The sequence below is a fragment of the Dendrobates tinctorius genome, unplaced genomic scaffold (genome assembly GCF_039654945.1).
Source record: "Dendrobates tinctorius isolate UK_male_01 unplaced genomic scaffold, ASM3965494v1 ptg000126l, whole genome shotgun sequence".
NCBI classification, from domain to species: Eukaryota; Metazoa; Chordata; class Amphibia; order Anura; family Dendrobatidae; genus Dendrobates; species Dendrobates tinctorius.
In genome coordinates, this window is record NW_027361794.1 from 15754413 (window position 1) to 15772522 (window position 18110).

General features: G+C 47.2%; 1 long non-coding RNA gene across 2 annotated transcripts in view; it reads right to left on the minus strand.

Moving 5' to 3' along the window:
• LOC141047047 (uncharacterized) overlaps positions 1-16195 on the minus strand; it is a 39472-nt gene extending 23277 nt beyond the window's left edge. For both annotated transcript variants that reach the window (XR_012219742.1, XR_012219741.1), the window contains exon 1: positions 16146-16195. This is a non-coding gene — a long non-coding RNA (uncharacterized lncRNA). The remainder of the gene's footprint in view (positions 1-16145) is intronic.
• Positions 16196-18110: the final 1915 nt, after the last annotated feature.

The following is an 18110-nucleotide window of genomic DNA, read 5'->3' on the forward strand; positions in this document are numbered from 1 at the left end:
AGACACTCTTAACTCTGGAGAATAAATCAGACATCAGAGGTAACGGGTACTGATATTTAACCGTCATCTTGTTAAGGGAACGATAATCAATACACGGTCTTAATGAGCCATCTTTCTTGGCCACAAAAAAAATCCCAGCACCTAAAGGTGACGAGGATGGTCTAATATGACCCTTCTCCAATGACTCCTTAATATAGGATCGCATAGCATCATGTTCGGGTACTGATAAGTTGAAAAGCCGACCCTTGGGAAATTTACACCCAGGCATCAACTCAATTGCACAGTCATAACTCCTATGAGGAGGCAAAGACGCAGACTTGCTCTCACTAAATACATCAGAAAAATCGGCTAGATAATCAGGAATATCATGAGACTGAGGAGAGGTGGAGAAAACAGGAGCGTCCCTAAGAACACACTGACAACCCAACTCACCACAGACCCAGATTTCCAATCCAAAACTGGATTATGAGTTTGCAACCAAGGAAAACCCAGAACAATAGTATCATGCAAATTATGCAGCACCAAAAATTTACAATTTTCTTGGTGGTCTGGGGCAACTCGCATTGTCACCTGGGTCCAAAACTGAGGTTTATTCTCCGCCAAAGGAGTAGCATCAATACCCCTCAAAGGAATAGGCGTCCGCAGAGGCGTCATGGAAAAACCACAACATTTAGCAAAGTCCAAATCAATCAGATTCAACGCTGCTCCTGAATCCACAAAAGCCTTCGTGGAAAACGTGGATAAGGAGCAGATCAGAGTAATTGCCAAAACAAACTTAGGTTGTATACTGCCCACAGCAAATGTGTGTGCAAAACGTTTCTCTCATTTTGGGCAGACAGAAATAATATGAGAGGCGTCTCCACAGAAAAAACACAGCTTATTACGCCTTCTAAACTCCTGACATTGCGCCCTAGACAAAACCCCATCACATTGCATAGGTTCAGACGTTTGTTCAAAAGGTGGCAGCGCCTCCCGTGTAGTTTTACGTTCACGTAAACGCCGATCAACTTGAATGGCTAATGACATAGAATCATCCAGACCAGAGGGAACAGGAAATCCCACCATAACATCTTTTACGGTCTCTGATAAACCCTTCCAAAAGAGAGCTGCCAATGCACTATCATTCCATGTAGTAAGGACCGCCCACTTTTGGAATTTTTGACAGTATAACTCTGCAGAATCCTGACCCTGGTTTAATACCAACAGGGTTCTTTCAGCTTGATCAACAGCATTAGGTTCATCATACAACAACCCCAAGGCTTGAAAAAATGCATCCACATTAGTCATAATAGGATTTTTAGATGTCAGAGAAAAAGCCCAATCCTGAGGATCGCCGCGCAGCAAGGAGATGACAATTTTAACCTGCTGCACAGAACTCACCGATGAGTTAGGCTTCAAGGCCAGAAATAATTTACAATTATTCTTAAAATTCAGAAATTTAGACCGATCCCCAGAAAACACATCAGGAGTAGGGATCTTAGGTTCAGCAGCATGTGACTGAATGAGGTAGGTGGAAATTCCCTGCACTTCAGCAGCCAGCTGCTCCACACGATCAGACAATTGCTTAATCTCCATTAGGAAAAAGAAAAAAAATCCTCCTACGGCCCCAGAGAAAAAAGAGGAAAAAAAATATAAAAAAAATAAAATTCTGACACTTTTTCTTTTTTTTTTTTTTTTAACAACTTTTTCCTGCTTTTGAGTACCCTAGAATCTGCGGTATGGCTGGTGATTCTGTTATGAATGGGTCACCGAGGAGAAAAAAGCAAAACAAGCTAAGTCACAGAAAACCAGAGAGGTTGGTAACTATGCAGATTGCAGATCCCTGATCCTACCACACAACTAGCAGCAGCCGTGGAGCGTACCTACGATGTTCCTAGATGCTTCGTCACAGCCGGAGGACTAAATAAGCCTGAAGCATGAAAAGGGGAAAACTAACTGCCCCAGAGCAGACCCCAAAGGAATAGATAGCCCCCACACATGTATTGATGGTGAAACAAGATGAAGGCACAAACACAGGCAGGAAAATAGGCTGAGCAAACGATGGGGCCCAAACTAAGTAGAGAGGAAAGGAAAGACATTGTCTGCAACCTGCAAAAATCCCTACAAAAATAATGTCCAACACTTCCGATAGCAAAATTAACTCTGAAGTCACTAGACTTCTCCCACTATATCAGCACTCTGAAATATTCTGAGCCAGAGCAAAAAGAGACCAAACTAGTAAGGGACAAAAAGCAAATTGGCAAAATACTGATAAATAAGAGTGGAAATTCAGCACAGCCCCCAGCCGGGGCTGGCTGACCACACCAAAAAACTGAATAGACCAACAAAATCAAGTGTGAACATTAGCAGAAAAACTTAGCTTTAGATGACTGGAACAGAGCTGAAAGCCAAGAGCTGACAAGCCAGAAGGAATCACCAGCAACTGAATAGGGCGTCAGCTGTCTTAAATCCAATCTGAGACTCCTGAGGTCCAATAGTCATCCTCATTCTCAGGTGGCAGATCTCCACCGATCAAATCAGCCTCACTACCTCCTGTTACCACCAGAGGGAGTCTGGAAGGAGAACTCATAACTGGTGAACCAGAGAATGAACTCACAACACAATCCATGCTGGGATGACATGAGGCTGGGCTGTGTGTAATCACCAATGGATCAAGGAACAATTCATAGAATCATAGAATCATAGAATCGTAGAGTTGGAAGGGACCTCCTGGGCCATCTGGTCCAACCCCCTGCTCAAAGCAGGATTCGCTAAATCATCCCAGTTAGATGTCTGTCCAGCCTCTGTTTGAAGACTTCCATTGAAGGAGAACTCACCACTTCTCGTGGCAGCCTGTTCCACTCATTGATCACTCTAACTGTCAAAAAGTTTTTTCTAATATCTAATCTGTGTCTCCTCCCATTCAGCTTCATCCCATTGCTTCTAGTCTTTCCTTGTGCAAATGAGAATAAAGTTGATCCTTCTACAATGTGACAGCCCTTTAGATATTTGTAGACAGCTATTAAGTCTCCTCTCAGTCTTCTCTTTTGCAAACTAAACATTCCCAAATCCTGCAACCTTTCCTCATAAGACAGGGTTTGCAGACCGGTCACCATTCTGGTCGCTCTTTTCTGAACTTGCTCCAGTTTGTTGATGTCTTTTCTAAAATGTGGTGCCCAAAATTGGACACAATATTCCAGATGAGGTCTGACCAAAGAGGAGTAGAGGGAAATAATTACTTCACGTGATCTAGACTGTATGCTTCTGTTAATACATCCTAGAATTGCATTTGCCTTTTTTGCTGCTGCATCACACTGTTGACTCATATTCAGTCTGTGATCTATTAGTATACCCAAGTCTTTTTCACATGTGCTGTCACTTAGCCCTATTCCTCCCATTCTATATATGCTTTTTTCATTTTTATTGCCCAGATGTAGTACTTTGCATTTCTCCCTGTTAAAAACCATTCTGTTAGTTGCTGCCCACTTCTCCAGTTTATTTAAATCTTTTTGAATCCTCTCTCTCTCTTCTCTAGTATTAGCTATCCCTCCTAGCTTTGTGTCATCAGCAAATGTAATCAGTTTACCCTCAATTCCTTCATCTAAATCGTTGATAAAGATGTTGAACAATACAGGGCCCAGGACAGAGCCCTGTGGTACCCCACTTGAGACATTCTTCCCACTGGATGTGCAGCCATTTACGACCACTCTTTGGGTCCGATCACTAAGCCAGTTATGAATCCACCTAACAGTTGCCTTGTCCATTCCATACTTAGTCATTTTTTCAATAAGGATTGTATGAGAGACTTTGTCAAATGCTTTGCTGAAGTCAAGATATACTATATCTACAGCTTTTCCTTGATCCACCCAATCAGTAATACCATCATAGAAGGAAATTAAATTTGTCTGACATGACTTATTAGTTACAAACCCATGCTGACTCTGTTTAATCACTTCATTCTTATCCAGGTATTGACATACATGTTGTTTAATAATTTGTTCAAAGATCTTTCCTGGTATAGAAGTCAGACTCACCGGCCTATAGTTGCCTGGGTCCACCTTCTTCCCCTTTTTGAAGATAGGAACATTTGCTCTTCTCCAGTCTTCTGGCACTTCTCCTGTTCTCCAAGAATTTTCAAAGATTATGGAGAGGGGTTCAAAAATTTCTTCTGCTATCTCCTTCAGTACTCTGGGGTGTAATTCATCTGGACCTGGAGACTTGAATACATTTAGGTTAGCTAAGTGTTTCCTCACTATCTTTCTGTTTATAGATATCCTGGATTCTTCTATTCCCTTAATAGGACAGTGAATAACAGTTGATGTTACATTTCCTTTCTGAGAGAAAACAGATGCAAAATAGGAATTTAAAAGTTCAGCCTTCTCAACATCCTGTCTTACCATTTCATCATTTTCATCCTGTAAAAATCCTATAGCATCTTTGACTTTTCTTTTACTTTTGACATATCCCCAAAATCCTTTATTATTGCTTTTGACATCTCTTGCAAGCCTCAATTCATTTTCAGCTTTAGCTAATCTGATTTGTGCCTTGCAGGTTCTGCAGACAGCATTATATTCTTCTTTAGATATGCCTCCTTCTTTCCATTTTATAAACATTTTTTGCTTCCTTTTTAGCATGTGCTTAAGTTCTGTGTTCATCCATCCTGGTTTCCTTAAATGCTTCCTATTCTTCCCTCTTTTCGGAATTGTTAACAACTGTGCTTTGAGAATTTCATTTTTCAAGATTTCCCATCCTTCCTGGACATTTTTGTCTTTAAGGATATCCAGCCATTGGATCCCTCCAATTCTCTTTCTGAATCCCTTAAAATCTGCCTTTCTGAAATCTAACCTTGACGTCTGAGTCTTCACAGGTCTTCCGCCTCTAGTTATCCAAAATTCTAAAATAGCATGGTCGCTACCTCCTAGGGTCCCAGCCACTTTTACCTCCTCAACCATTTCCTCCCTGTTTATAAGGATTAGATCCAAGGTAGCAGTTCCTCTTGTTTTCTCCTTTACCTTTTGGAAGATAAAGTTGTCAGCAAGAGAGGATAAGAATTTCCTTGACCTGTTAGTTTTGCCTGAGAGAGATTCCCAACAAATGTCTGGATAGTTGAAATCTCCCATGACAACTATGTCATATTTTTTGGAGAACTTGGCCATTTGATGCATAAAGAGTTCATCCATATCTTCAGCTTGCACAGGCGGCCTGTAGTAAATGCCTACAATGGTGTCCTTTCCATTGTTCTGTCCTTGTATTCTTACCTGCAATGCATCCTCTTTGATTGTCAGCAGAGAGCATTTCAGAATACAGAGAAAAGGGATGGTGACACTAATTATTAGGATGTTTTGGAGGATGGTACATATATGTCTGACATCCATGTCCACTCCTGAGTTCTTATGAGTGGAGTCTGAACTGAATACCGACAGCCTTGTTGATGCTGGTAGACAACAACTGCCCTCTTCTGCTCACAAATCCTTTCCAACATATGCAGTGTAGAGTTCCAATGCGTGGGGATATCACACAACAGTTGGTGAGCCGGAAGCTGCAAACGCTGCTGAAGCACGGCAAGGGCGGCGGTAACTGTAGCTGATTTTCTAAAATGGGCACACAGGCGGCGTACTTTCACAAGCAGATCCGGCAGCTCCGGGTAAGTTTTGAGAAACCACTGAACCATGAGGTTAAGCACATGGGCCAGGCATGGTACGTGTGTGAGCTCACCTCACCTGAGAGCTGCCACCAGGTTCCGGCCATTGTCATACATGACCATGCCTGGCTGAAGGTTCAGCGGTGTCAGCCACAGATCTGCCTGCTCTTTCACAGCGGTCCACAACTCTTCAGCATTGTGCGGTTTGTCACCCAAGCATATTAACTTCAGCACAGCCTGTTCCGCTTGGCTGAGGCAGTGCTTCCAGCTTGTGACCGATGTGGTCATTTCGGAGATGGAGGCTGAAGAGGAGGAGGAGGTGCAGGAGCTGTAGACTGTGGGAGCAACCCTGATTGACGTAGGGCCCGCAATCCTTGGAATCGGGATGACGTGTTCCATCTCAAGGTCTGACTGGGTCCTGGCTTCCAATATGTTAACCCAGTATGCCATCAGTGTGATGTACCATCACTGCCCAGAAGCACTTGCCCACGTGTCCGTGGTTAGGTGGACTTTCCCAGTAACAGCATTGTTGAGGGCACAGCTAATGTTGTGGGACATGTGCTTGTGTAATGCGGGGATGGCACACCGGGAGAAATAGTAGCGGCTGGGGACTGAGGAGGTGATGTGAATGTACCGAAGCGATCTGATAACCATCCTTTTCTTAGGAATGATGATAATGACAATGATGATGATGTATCTGTGCCGACTGAACCTGCTAACCATTTCTTTGGAACGATAGATGTGTCCACAGGTACCGAAGTGCTCAGCCCCGTCACTCTGCGGAGTGAGACGGCTGAGGAACCCCTGGCAGGAACAAGCAACAGTGCTCAAGGAGATGGGGAGGTGCATGAGGACCATGAGGAAGGTAATGCCATGCAGCTGACCAGTGCCACCGAGGAAGGTAACTGGCCCATAAGTAGCACTGCTCCTGAAGTGTTGGGGGTGGATGGGGAGGTAGAGCCCCCGGCAGCGCCGATTGGTGGGTCTGTAGAAATTCCCAGGGAGACAGCATACATAGCAGCTGTCACACGCAGTCAGAGTGCCCAGATCGCAGGTAGCGCCCTGTCTTCTGGACCCTCTGCTGCTAGAGGAGAGACTGAACCAGAGGTGAACCCAGAGCCGGTTCCAGAGGGTCCCAGTAAGGAAGGTACCCTGACATCACTTCTGGCAGCCTCCAGCAAGGAGTTCCAGGCTGCTCTGCACTCAGATGAGAGTCTGGAGAAATTGAGAGGTCTCGCCAAGACGCCCACCTCCAAGTCTGATAAGGAGAGGGTGTTCTGGGAACGAGGAAGGTTGTACCGGGAGACAGTACCCGGAGATCCTAAAAAGGAGTGGTTGAGGGAAAGACAGCTGGTCGTCCCCTATCGGTTCAGAACTGAGTTGTTGCGGATGGCCCATGAGATTCCACTCGCTGGACACTTGAGGATCAGCAAAACAAAGGCACGGCTGTCTCAACACTTCTATTGGCCCAAGATGGGGACAGATGTAACACACTACTGCCACTCCTGTGCCACCTGTCAAAAAGTGGGTAAGGCGGGGCCTGCTCTTAAGGCTCCCCTTATTCCTTTGCCGGTGATGGAGGAGCCTTTCCAGAGAATCGCGGTAGACATTGTAGGACTGCTGTCCGTCCCCAGCAGCTCCGGAAAGCGATACATTCTCACCGTGGTAGACTACGCTACCCGGTTCCCAGAGGCAGTAGCTCTGTCTTCAACCAGGGCAGATAAGGTGGCTGACGCACTGGTGACCATCTTTTCAAGGGTAGGATTTCCCAGGGAGATGCTTACCGATCAGTTAGAGTGATCAATGAGTGGAACAGGCTGCCACGAGAAGTGGTGAGTTCTCCTTCAATGGAAGTCTTCAAACAGAGGCTGGACAGACATCTGACTGGGATGATTTAGCGAATCCTGCTTTGAGCAGGGGGTTGGACCAGATGGCCCAGGAGGTCCCTTCCAACTCTACGATTCTATGATTCTATGATTCTATGACCCAATTCATGTCTCGCCTAATGGAGGCTCTCTGTGAGAAAATGCAGGTGACGCACCTGGTATCGAGTCCGTATCACCCACAGACTAATGGTTTGTGTGAATGCTTCAACGGTACCCTAAAACAGATGCTCAGCATGCTGGCTGAGACCCAAGGGCGCGACTGGGAGCAGTACCTCCCACACCTGTTCGCTTACAGAGAAGTTCCACAGGCCTCGACCGGATTCTCCCCCTTCGAGCTCCTGTACGGCAGGCGAGTCCGGGGACCCCTTGGGTTGATAAGAGAATCCTGGGAAGATGAGCAAAACCCCACAGAAGTGTCCATCGTGGATTATGTCATGCGTTTCCGTGACAAGATGCAGACCTTGATGCGGTTGGTGCATGACAACATGACGCAGGCTCAGGCCAACCAGAAGCACTGGTACAACCAGAATGCCCGGGAGCAGACCTACAAGGTTGGTCAAAAGGTGAGGGTGCTGGTCCCGGTACCAACGGATAAGCTTCAGGCAGCCTGGGAAGGCCCGTACGTCGTCCACCAACAGCTCAACCCGGTCACGTACGTGGTCACGCTTGACCATGCTCGGGGTAGGCGCAAGGCCTTTCACGTCAATATGCTGAAGGCACACTAAGAACGTGAAGCTTGCGTCCTACCGGACTGCAACCTGCCCGAGGATGGGGAGGAAGAGCCCCTCCTGGACATGCTGGCCCAAGCCAAGGCCGATGGGTCCATTGAGGACATGGAGATAAGTGGTTTGCTAACCGTATCCCAGCGGTTACAGTTGATGGCCACCCTGGAACCCTTCCGGGCCGTGTTCACCAACCAACCTGGGAGGACGGAGTTAGCGGTTCATGAGGTGGACACCGGGAATCATACCCCACTTCGGCGAACACCTTATCAGATCTCTGAGACGGTGCAACAAGTCATGCGCCAAGAGATCGATGAAATGTTAAGGCTAGGGGTGATTCGACGGTCAAAAAGCGCGTGGGCTTCACCTGTAGTCCTCGTGCCTAAAAAGGATCGAACCACCCGGTTCTGCGTGGACTACGGGGGGCTTAACGCCATCACAACCTCTGATGCCCACCTGATGCCGCGCATCGAGGATCTGCTTGAGCGGTTGGCAAAAGCAAGGTACATATCCATCATGGATTTGAGTCGGGGATACTGGCAGATTCCCCTGAGCCCTGAGGCGCAGGAGAAATCCGCCTTTATCACCCCCTTTGGACTGTACGAGTCCATGGTCATGCCCTTCGGCATGAAAAATGCCGCTGCCACTTTCCAGCGGACGGTCAACCACCTGCTTCGGGGACTGGAGGAGTACGCGGTGGAGTACTTAGACGATATTGCCATCTTCAGCTCCAGCTGGGAGGAACACCTTCAGCATCTCCAGGAGGTGCTCAAGCGTCTTCACCAGGCAGGCCTGACTATCAAGCTGGGAAAGTGCCAGATGGGCATGCGCGAGGTCCACTACCTGGGCCACCGGGTAGGCGGGGGTTTCATGAGTCCGGAGCCAGGAAAAATGGACGCAATCGTGTCCTGGCCCACCCCCAGGACCAAGAAACAGGTGAAGTCCTTCTTGGGCACTGCAGGGTACTATAGGCGGTTCGTACATGACTATAGCGCCCTCGCAAAACCCTTGACTGACCTCACCAAGCAGAGGCTACCCCAAACAGTCAACTGGACAGATGACTGTGAAGCGGCTTTCCAAGCTTTGAAAGCAGCCCTGTGCAACTCTCCAGTGTTGAGAGCAGTAGACAGCAGTCGCCCGTTTCTAGTACAGACCGACTCCAGCGAGTTTGGCCTCGGTGCTGTGCTTAGCCAGGTCGACTCAGGGAACCAAGAGCACCCCGTGTTGTACCTGAGCCGGAAACTTTTGCCAAGGGAAGTGGCATATTCGACCATCGAGAAGGAGTGTCTGGCCATGGTGTGGGCGCTGCAACGTTTGCAGCCCTACCTGTACGGGCACGCCTTCACGGTGGTAACCGACCACAACCCTCTGAGCTGGTTGCACACAGTGTCCGGAACCAATGGAAGGTTACTGCGCTGGAGCCTTGCCCTTCAACAGTACGACTTCACTGTAAAACACAGGAAGGGCAGTGAAAACGGCAATGCCGATGGGTTGTCCCGCCGGGGCGAACCCGCTGAGGTGCGCATGGCCGATTACCGAGAGGTAATGCCTCCTTAGCGCCCTCTTAAGGGGGGGAGGTGTGATGTACAATGTCGGCAAAATATGTTTTCTGTTGGAATGTGCTAAAAATCCTCCATTTTATGAGAAGCTGCCTGCCAGCTCTGCAATCCCTTCCCCCAACTGTTATAAACCAGAACTTCCTCTTACAACCATTTGGCCCCCTTGCTCAGCTGAAAGAAAAAAAAAAGTGCGGGAAACGGTCTGTCTGAAACCAAGGTTAGAAGTAAACCTTTAAGAGCCTGCCCTGCGAAAACCCTATAACATAGAGATATAATAATCATATTTTTGTAATCTGAGCGGTCCCAGCTTCAATATCATGGTTCTTGTGAAGTTCTAACATGTCCAGAACCTGAGATATGATTTGCTCCCAAATAGAAGGTCGCACCTATGGCGTGCATGGTATTGTTTTATTCTATGCGGTAAATCACAAACAATGACGCCATGTACATGTCTGTGCGGGCACCCCCTCTGAGTTATGATGATTATAAGTTATTAGTAAGATTTCTAACTTGGAAGAGGGAGGTGGGATTAACCCAGAATGCATCTCTCCGTGATGTCACATAGCAGAGTCTATAAGGCATTCCCTGGGCAAAACCAGCTCAGATCAGCTCAAATCCTGGTGCCAGAGAGACCTGCAGATGTCTTGGGACATTTGGCCCATCCCCCACATGGTTTTGCCTAAAGAGTCATGAACAACCGTGAGTGTACTTCTGTTTTCATCCATTTTTGCTTTATATTTGCATTGTACATATTTTATGTCTCAACTTTATAGCAACTTTTTATCTGTATAATCACTGCCCGACTATTTTTGGGGAATAAATGATTTAATATTTAGTCTGTCTCCATGCTCTAAGAATCGAACTATACGCCTTTGTTAGATAATCGCCACTAATTTGTGGGTTGGCTTCGAACCCCTCCCTTGAGTCTATAACTTAAGCGGAGAAACCAGGAGCTGGTGGCAGCGCGTTGTGTACGGTGATTGCGGCTTGCTGGCAGTCCAGAAGGGTCTTATATTGCTGAGTGAGGGGCTGCAGCCACAGCATTGATAATTCCCTTACTGCAGAAGCCTAATTGCCAGTTCACAACAAGCAGCCCGTCCGGCGACTAATTATCCTTGTGATGTACAATGTCTGCAAAATATGTTTTCTGTTGGAATGTGCTAAAAATCCTCCATTTTATGAGAAGCTGCCTGCCAGCTCTGCAATCCCTTCCCCCAAGTGTCATAAACCAGAACTTCCTCTTACACCATTTGGCCCTCTCCTCAGCTGAAAGAAAAAAAAAAATGAGGAAAGACGTTCCTTTGTCTAATCCTAGAAGCTGGTTACAGGTATAGGAAGTATTAAAAGAATCTCTAGCGCGCACCCCGTTCATGATAAAGATATAAAAAGCAAATTTTTGTAATCTGAACGGTCCCAGCTCCGCTACAGTGTCTATTTCGAAGTTCTAACATGTCCAGAACCTGAGCTATGATTTGCTCCCAAATAGAAGGTCGTACCTATGGCGTGCATGGTATTGCTTTATTCTATGCGATAAATCACAAACAGTGATGCCCTATGTGTGTTGGTACGGGCTTTTCTCGTTTAGTTATAGTTAATCTAAGTTTTGTAGCCAAATTATAACTTGGAAGAGGGAGATGGGATTAACCCAGGATGCATCTCTCCGTGATGTCACATAGCACGGTCTATAAGGCATTCCCTGGGCAAAACCAGCTCAGAAGAGCTCAAGTCCTCGTGCCAGAGAGGCCTGCAAATGAGCGGCGACGTTTGGTTAACCGCCCCTCCTCCACCTGTAGCCACATGGTTTGCCTAAGGAACAATATACAACCGTGAGTGTACTTTCTATGTTCATCCATCTTTTATTTTATACTTGTCTATTGTACATATTTTATGTCTCAACTTTATAGCAACTTTTTATCTTTATAATCACTGTCCGCATTTTGGAAAATAAATGAAAATTATTCAGTTTGTCTCCATGCTCTAAGAATCGAACTATACGCCTTTGTTAGATAATCGCTACTAATTTGTGGGTTGGCTTCGAACCCCTCCCTTGAGTCTATAACTTAAGCGGAGAAACCAGGAGCTGGTGGCAGCGCATTGTGCACGGTGATTGCGGCTTGCTGGCAGTCCAGAAGGGTCTTATATTGCTGAGTGAGGGGCTGCAGCCACAGCATTGATAATTCCCTTACTGCAGAAGCCTAATTGCCGGTTCACAACAGGCAGCCCGTCCGGCGACTAATTATCCTAGGTGCAGTTCCCTGACTGACCTGAGGGTAAGGGGGCACCAGAGAGCTGCGAGTTCCAAAGTGGAACTGAGCAAGTGGGATATCCATAAATCCCCACAGTACTTGGAAGGTTGATAGCAGTGGTGGGGCACCCAAAACACCCCCCTGCGACAAATTGTAGAGCGAGATTAGCTTGCTGGATATTTTGGTCACATGGTGCCAGTGGTGGGATAAGATAAGCCCCCACTGCGCCTGTGATAGCCGTGTGCCGACAGTGTGTCGCGTCCCTCCGTCCGCTGATACACCCGTGTCAGTGGTGGGATTGTGACATAGTGGTGACACAGGGTCAGCTGTCCGTCGCACGTTTTGGTGGCAGCGGGACCCCCGTTCGTCACGTATTGGGCGAACAGCGGTGGGCTGCTCGTCACACATTGGTGGCAGCAGTGGGATAACCACCGCCTGTTCGTCACATATTGGTGACAGCGGTGGGATCACTACCGCCGTTAATCACAGAGCCTCCGGCACCGACCTCCACCCGCAAAGCCACACTCCACATAGAGAATAATGGAGCCTGCAGCACCTACCTCCACCCACAGAGCCGCACTCCACATAGAGAATAATGGAGCCTCCAGCACCGACCTCCACCCGCAGAGCCGCACTCCACATAGAGGATAATGGAGCCTCCGGCACCGACCTCCACCCGCAGAGCCACACTTCACATAGAGAATAATGGAGCCTCCAGCAGCGACCTCCACCCGCAGAGCCGCTCTCGACATAGAGAATAATGGAACCTCCAGCACCGACCTCCACCCGCAGAGCCACACTCCACATAGAGAATAATGGAGCCTCCGGCACCTACCTCCACCCGCAGAGCCACACTCCACATAGAGAATAATGGAGCTTCCAGCACCGACCTTCACCCGCACTCCACATAGAGAATAATGGAGCCTCCAGCACCTACCTCCACATAGAGAATAATGGAGCCTCCAGCACCGACCTCCACCCGCACTCCACATATAGAATAATGGAGCCTCCAGCATCTACCTCCACCCGCAGAGCCGCACTCCACATAGAGAATGGAGCCTCCAGCACCGACCTCCACCCGCAGAGCCGCACTCCACATAGAGAATAATGGAGCCTCCGGCACCGACCTCCACCCGCACTCCACATAGAGAATAATGGAGCCTCCGGCACCTACCTCCACCCGGAGAGCCGCACTCCACATAGAGAATAATGAAGCCTCCGGCACCTACCTCCACATAGAGAATAATGGAGCCTCCAGCACCGACCTCCATCGGGAGTATGACAGAGCACAGAGCAGAGACAGATGCACACTTGCAACGTTGTGCAGCCATGGAACTAAGTACGAGAGGCTCGTGTGCGTACCCGACGGGAACCCCGGACCGGCCGCAGCGCTGGACGTGGTGAAACCGGGCGTGGGGTCCCGCCCCCAGGTGAGAGCGGCGTGACTGGCGGCATGACAAATACGGTAGCTGATACCAAGTGGAGTGGGTCAGATAGCGGGAGAGACATGGAATAGAAGGGAACCGTAGAAGACTGATGAACACTAGACTGATGAACACTAGAGACAGACATACAGAACGGAGCACAGGAGTATGGATGTGCAGAGCAGTGCACAGGGTATGGAGAAGCAGAGCAGGATGCAGGAGTACGGACGCGCAGGGTAGCGCACACAGAGTATAAACACGGGCCTGGGTCGCAGGAGCTTGAACAATAACCAGGCGCCACTGATAAGAGGAAACAGGTTCAAATACCCCACACGTTACTCGGATTGGCTGCTGGGATTTCCGGGTCAGGACATCAGAGAGCATAAAGGACCTGGGAAGGGGTGTGACGGCCCTCCAAGAGTGCCAGGGCGCATGTGCAGGGACCTGGAACCTCCTGCAGAGCAGTGAGCATGGCAGGACCGAATAACAAGACCGGAGGAGCGGGTAGCAGCGGGCAAGGCGGTGGCAGCAGCAGCGGAGGCACGGCCAGCAGCAGTGGAAGAGCGGGCAGCAGCGAGCAAGGCGGCAGCAGGAGAGGAGGCATGGCTAGCAGCGGTGGTAACAGTCTCCTTACTTACAGAATACAGTGCTATAAATGGAGACACAGGAAAAGCTTAGAACAAGGATGAATGCTTATCGTCACACAATAAGAGAAAAAAGAATGGATCTACCTGTGGCAAAACATTTCTGTATCCCTGATCACAGCAACGTGGATATGAAATTACTGGTATTGAAAGGTAACTTCAATTCTCAGAGAGATAGCCTTGGTGAGAGAGGTAGAAGAAAAACCCCAAGATCAATGTGGCTGAGCTCCACAGATGCAATAGAGAGATGGGAGAAAGTTCCACAAAGTCAACTATTACTGCAGCCCTCCACCAGTTGGGCCTTTATGGTAGAGTAGCCTGACAGAAGCCTCTCCTCAGTGCCAGACATATTAAAGCCTGCATAGAGTTTGCTAAAAAAAAAAAAAACACATGAAAGACTCCCAGACAATGAGAAATAAGATTCTCTGGATGGATGAGACGAAGATAGACCTTTTTGGTGATAATTCTAAGCGGTATGTGTGGAGAAAACCAGGCACTGCTCATCACCTGCCCAATACAATCCCAACAGTGAAACGTGGTGGTGGCAGCATCATACTATGGGGGTGTTTTTCAGCTGCAGGGACAGGACGGCTGGTTGCCATTGAAGGAAACATGAATACGGCCAAGTACAGAAATATCCTGGATGAAAACCTCTTCCAGAGTGCTCTGGACCTCAGACTTGGCTGAAGGTTCACCTTCCAACAAGACAGTGACCTTAAGTACACAGCTAAAATAACAAATGAGTGGCTTCAGAACAACTCTGTGATGATTCTTTACTGGCCCAGCCAGAGCCCTGACCTGAACCTAATTGAGCTTCTCTGGAGAGACCTGAAAATGGCTGTCCACCAACGTTCACCATCCAACCTGATCGAACTGGAGGATCTGCAAGGAAGAATAGCAGAGGATCCCCAAATCCAGGGGTGAAAAACTTGTATCATCATTCCCAAGTAGACTCATGGCTCAAAAGGGTGCTTCTACTCAATACTGAGCAAAGGATCTTAATACTTATGACTATGTGATAATTCAGTTTTTCTTTTTTAATAAATTTGCAAAAATTTCTACATTTCTGTTTTTTGCAGTCAAGATGGGGTGCAGAGTGAACATTAATGAAAAAAAATTATCTTTTTTGAATTTACCAAATGGCTGCAATGAAACAAATAGTGAAACATTTAATGGGGTCTGAATACTTTCTGTACCCACTGTATGTATGGAGATAAACATGAAAAAGGAAGCATTATACCTACAGAGGGTGGAGTGGTGAAGAAAGTGTTTCCTCTATGAACAACCTATTAATGTGTGTGAATATTAGCGGTGAGCTGTAAAGTGTTAAAGTGTGGATAAACACTTAAGAAAAATGAAAATAAGGGACTAGTGCATGCAATATTACTGTGCAAAAATGGAAATAATAAAAGTGCGGATGTGCTGCTAAGTACTAAACTGAAAATTATCCCAATTGTAAAAGATGTTTTTTTTGCTGTTAATGTGAACAGTTAAGAAAGTTAAAGATTAAGAGATGTCTAAAAGGTCTAAAGTTACAGATGACACATTTCCTTTATATTTTAGGCAAATATATACACAGTATATTGGCATTTTTTCATTTTGAAAAGTACAAAAAGGAGAATGGGGTGATAAAAAGTTTGGACACCCTTGTAGATTTGTGTGCCCAGATAACTTAGACCCAGGTTTCACACCTTCATTAGCCTGTTAGGGTTGTGGCTTGTTCACTATCATTGTTATCCAGGTGATGCAAATTTCCCAGCTCTGTAAAAAATCCAGCCTCCTCTAACCTTGTGCCAAAAAATAGCAGCCATGGGTTCTAAGCAGCTGCCTAGCACTCTGAAAATGAAAATGGTGGAGGCCTGCAAAGCAGGATATGGATATAAGAAGATAGCAAAGCGTTTTCTTCCAAGTTGCCCTTTCCTTGGTTCTAAATGTAATTAAGACAGGGCAGTTATCAGGAACAGTAAAGGTCAAGATAAGGTCTGGAAGATCAAGCAATGTATTTCTAATATTAATGCGCCAGTAATGGAGAATCCCCACATACCTTCACCTGCAGAGCCGCACACACGTATGGCTGTCCTGTGCACACAGGACCTGTGATGAGGTCACAGGAGGGGAGGAGTCAGGGGTCACATGATCAGGGGCCTCAGTGTATGCAGGACTCTGCTGTGCTGGTTGTCATGGTGCTGGATGAGTGAGAGTTTGGCCGGGGTCACACTGGCGAGGAATACGGGAGAGTGAGAGGCGCAAAAAGCACGCATTAGACACGGACAAATGATTCTCTATGGGGTCCCTCGCACCAGCCGTATATTTCTCATCCGTATTCTACTGTCCGTGCCAATCGCAGCATGCTGCGATTGTCAGCGTACTACGCCCGTAATACGCTAATGCAAGTCTATGGGTGCGCAAAAAATACGGATTACACACGGACCACACACGTGACTTGCAAGAAATACACACCAGGTGTCTTTTAGCAAAGCCGGCAATTCAGTGCGTTATACAGTAAACTCACACTGACAGGTTTAATAAAGAAAGAATAGATATAGACACATAGAATACATATATATATATATATACACTCACTGGCCACTTTATTAGGTACACCTGTCCAACTGTGTGTTAAGACTTAATTTCTAATCAGCCAATCACATGGCGGCAACTCAGTGCATTTAGGCATGTAGACATGGTCAAGACAATCTCCTGCAGTTCAAACCGAGCATCAGTATGGGGAAGAAAGGTGATTTGAGTGCCTTTGAACGTGGCATGATTGTTGGTGCCAGAAGGGCTGGTCTGAGAATTTCAGAAACTGCTGATCTACTGGGATTTTCACGCACAACCATCTCTAGGGTTTACAGAGAATGGTCCGAAAAAGAAAAAAAATCCAGTGAGCGGCAGTTCTGTGGCCGGAAATGCCTTGTTGATGCCAGAGGTCAGAGGAGAATGGGCAGACTGGTTCGAGCTGATAGAAAGGCAACAGTGACTCAAATTGCCACCCGTTACAACCAAGGTAGGCAGAAGAGCATCTCTGAACGCACAGTGCGTCGAACTTTGAGGCAGATGGGCTACAGCAGCAGAAGACCACACTGGGTACCACTCCTCTCAGCTAAGAACAGGAAACTGAGGCTACAATTTGCACAAGCTCATCGAAATTGGACAGTAGAAGATTGGAAAAACGTTGCCTGGTCTGATGAGTCTCGATTTCTGCTGCGACATTCGGATGGTAGGGTCAGAATTTGGCGTAAACAACATGAAAGCATGGATCCATCCTGCCTTGTATCAACGGTTCAGGCTGGTGGTGGTGGTGTCATGGTGTGGGGAATTTTTTCTTGGCACTCTTTGGGCCCCTTGGTACCAATTGAGCATCGTTGCAACGCCACAGCCTACCTGAGTATTGTTGCTGACCATGTCCATCCCTTTATGACCACAATGTACCCGACATCTGATGGCTACTTTCAGCAGGATAATGCGCCATGTCATAAAGCTCGAATCATCTCAGATTGGTTTCTTGAACATGACAATGAGTTCACTGTACTCAAATGGCCTCCTCAGTCACCAGATCTCAATCCAATAGAGCATCTTTGGGATGTGGTGGAACGGGAGATTCGCATCAGGGATGTGCAGCCGACAAATCTGCGCCAACTGTGTGATGCCATCATGTCAATATGGTCCAAAATCTCTGAGGAATGCTTCCAGCACCTTGTGGAATCTCTGCCACGAAGAATTGAGGCAGTTCTGAAGGCAAAAGGGGGTCCAACCCGTAACTAGCATGGTGTACCTAATAAAGTGGCCAGTGAGTGTATATATACATTCTATGTGTCTATATCTATTCTTTGGTTTTTGTTATAAACCCTGTCATAGGGCTCCATTATATGTCCATTTTGCAAGGTGACGAGAAAATCTCGCCATACGGATGCCATACGGATTACATACGGATGCTTACATGCGCAAAATACGCGACCACACCTTGATTACGGATGACATATGGAGCACTGTTTAGGGGCCATTGATC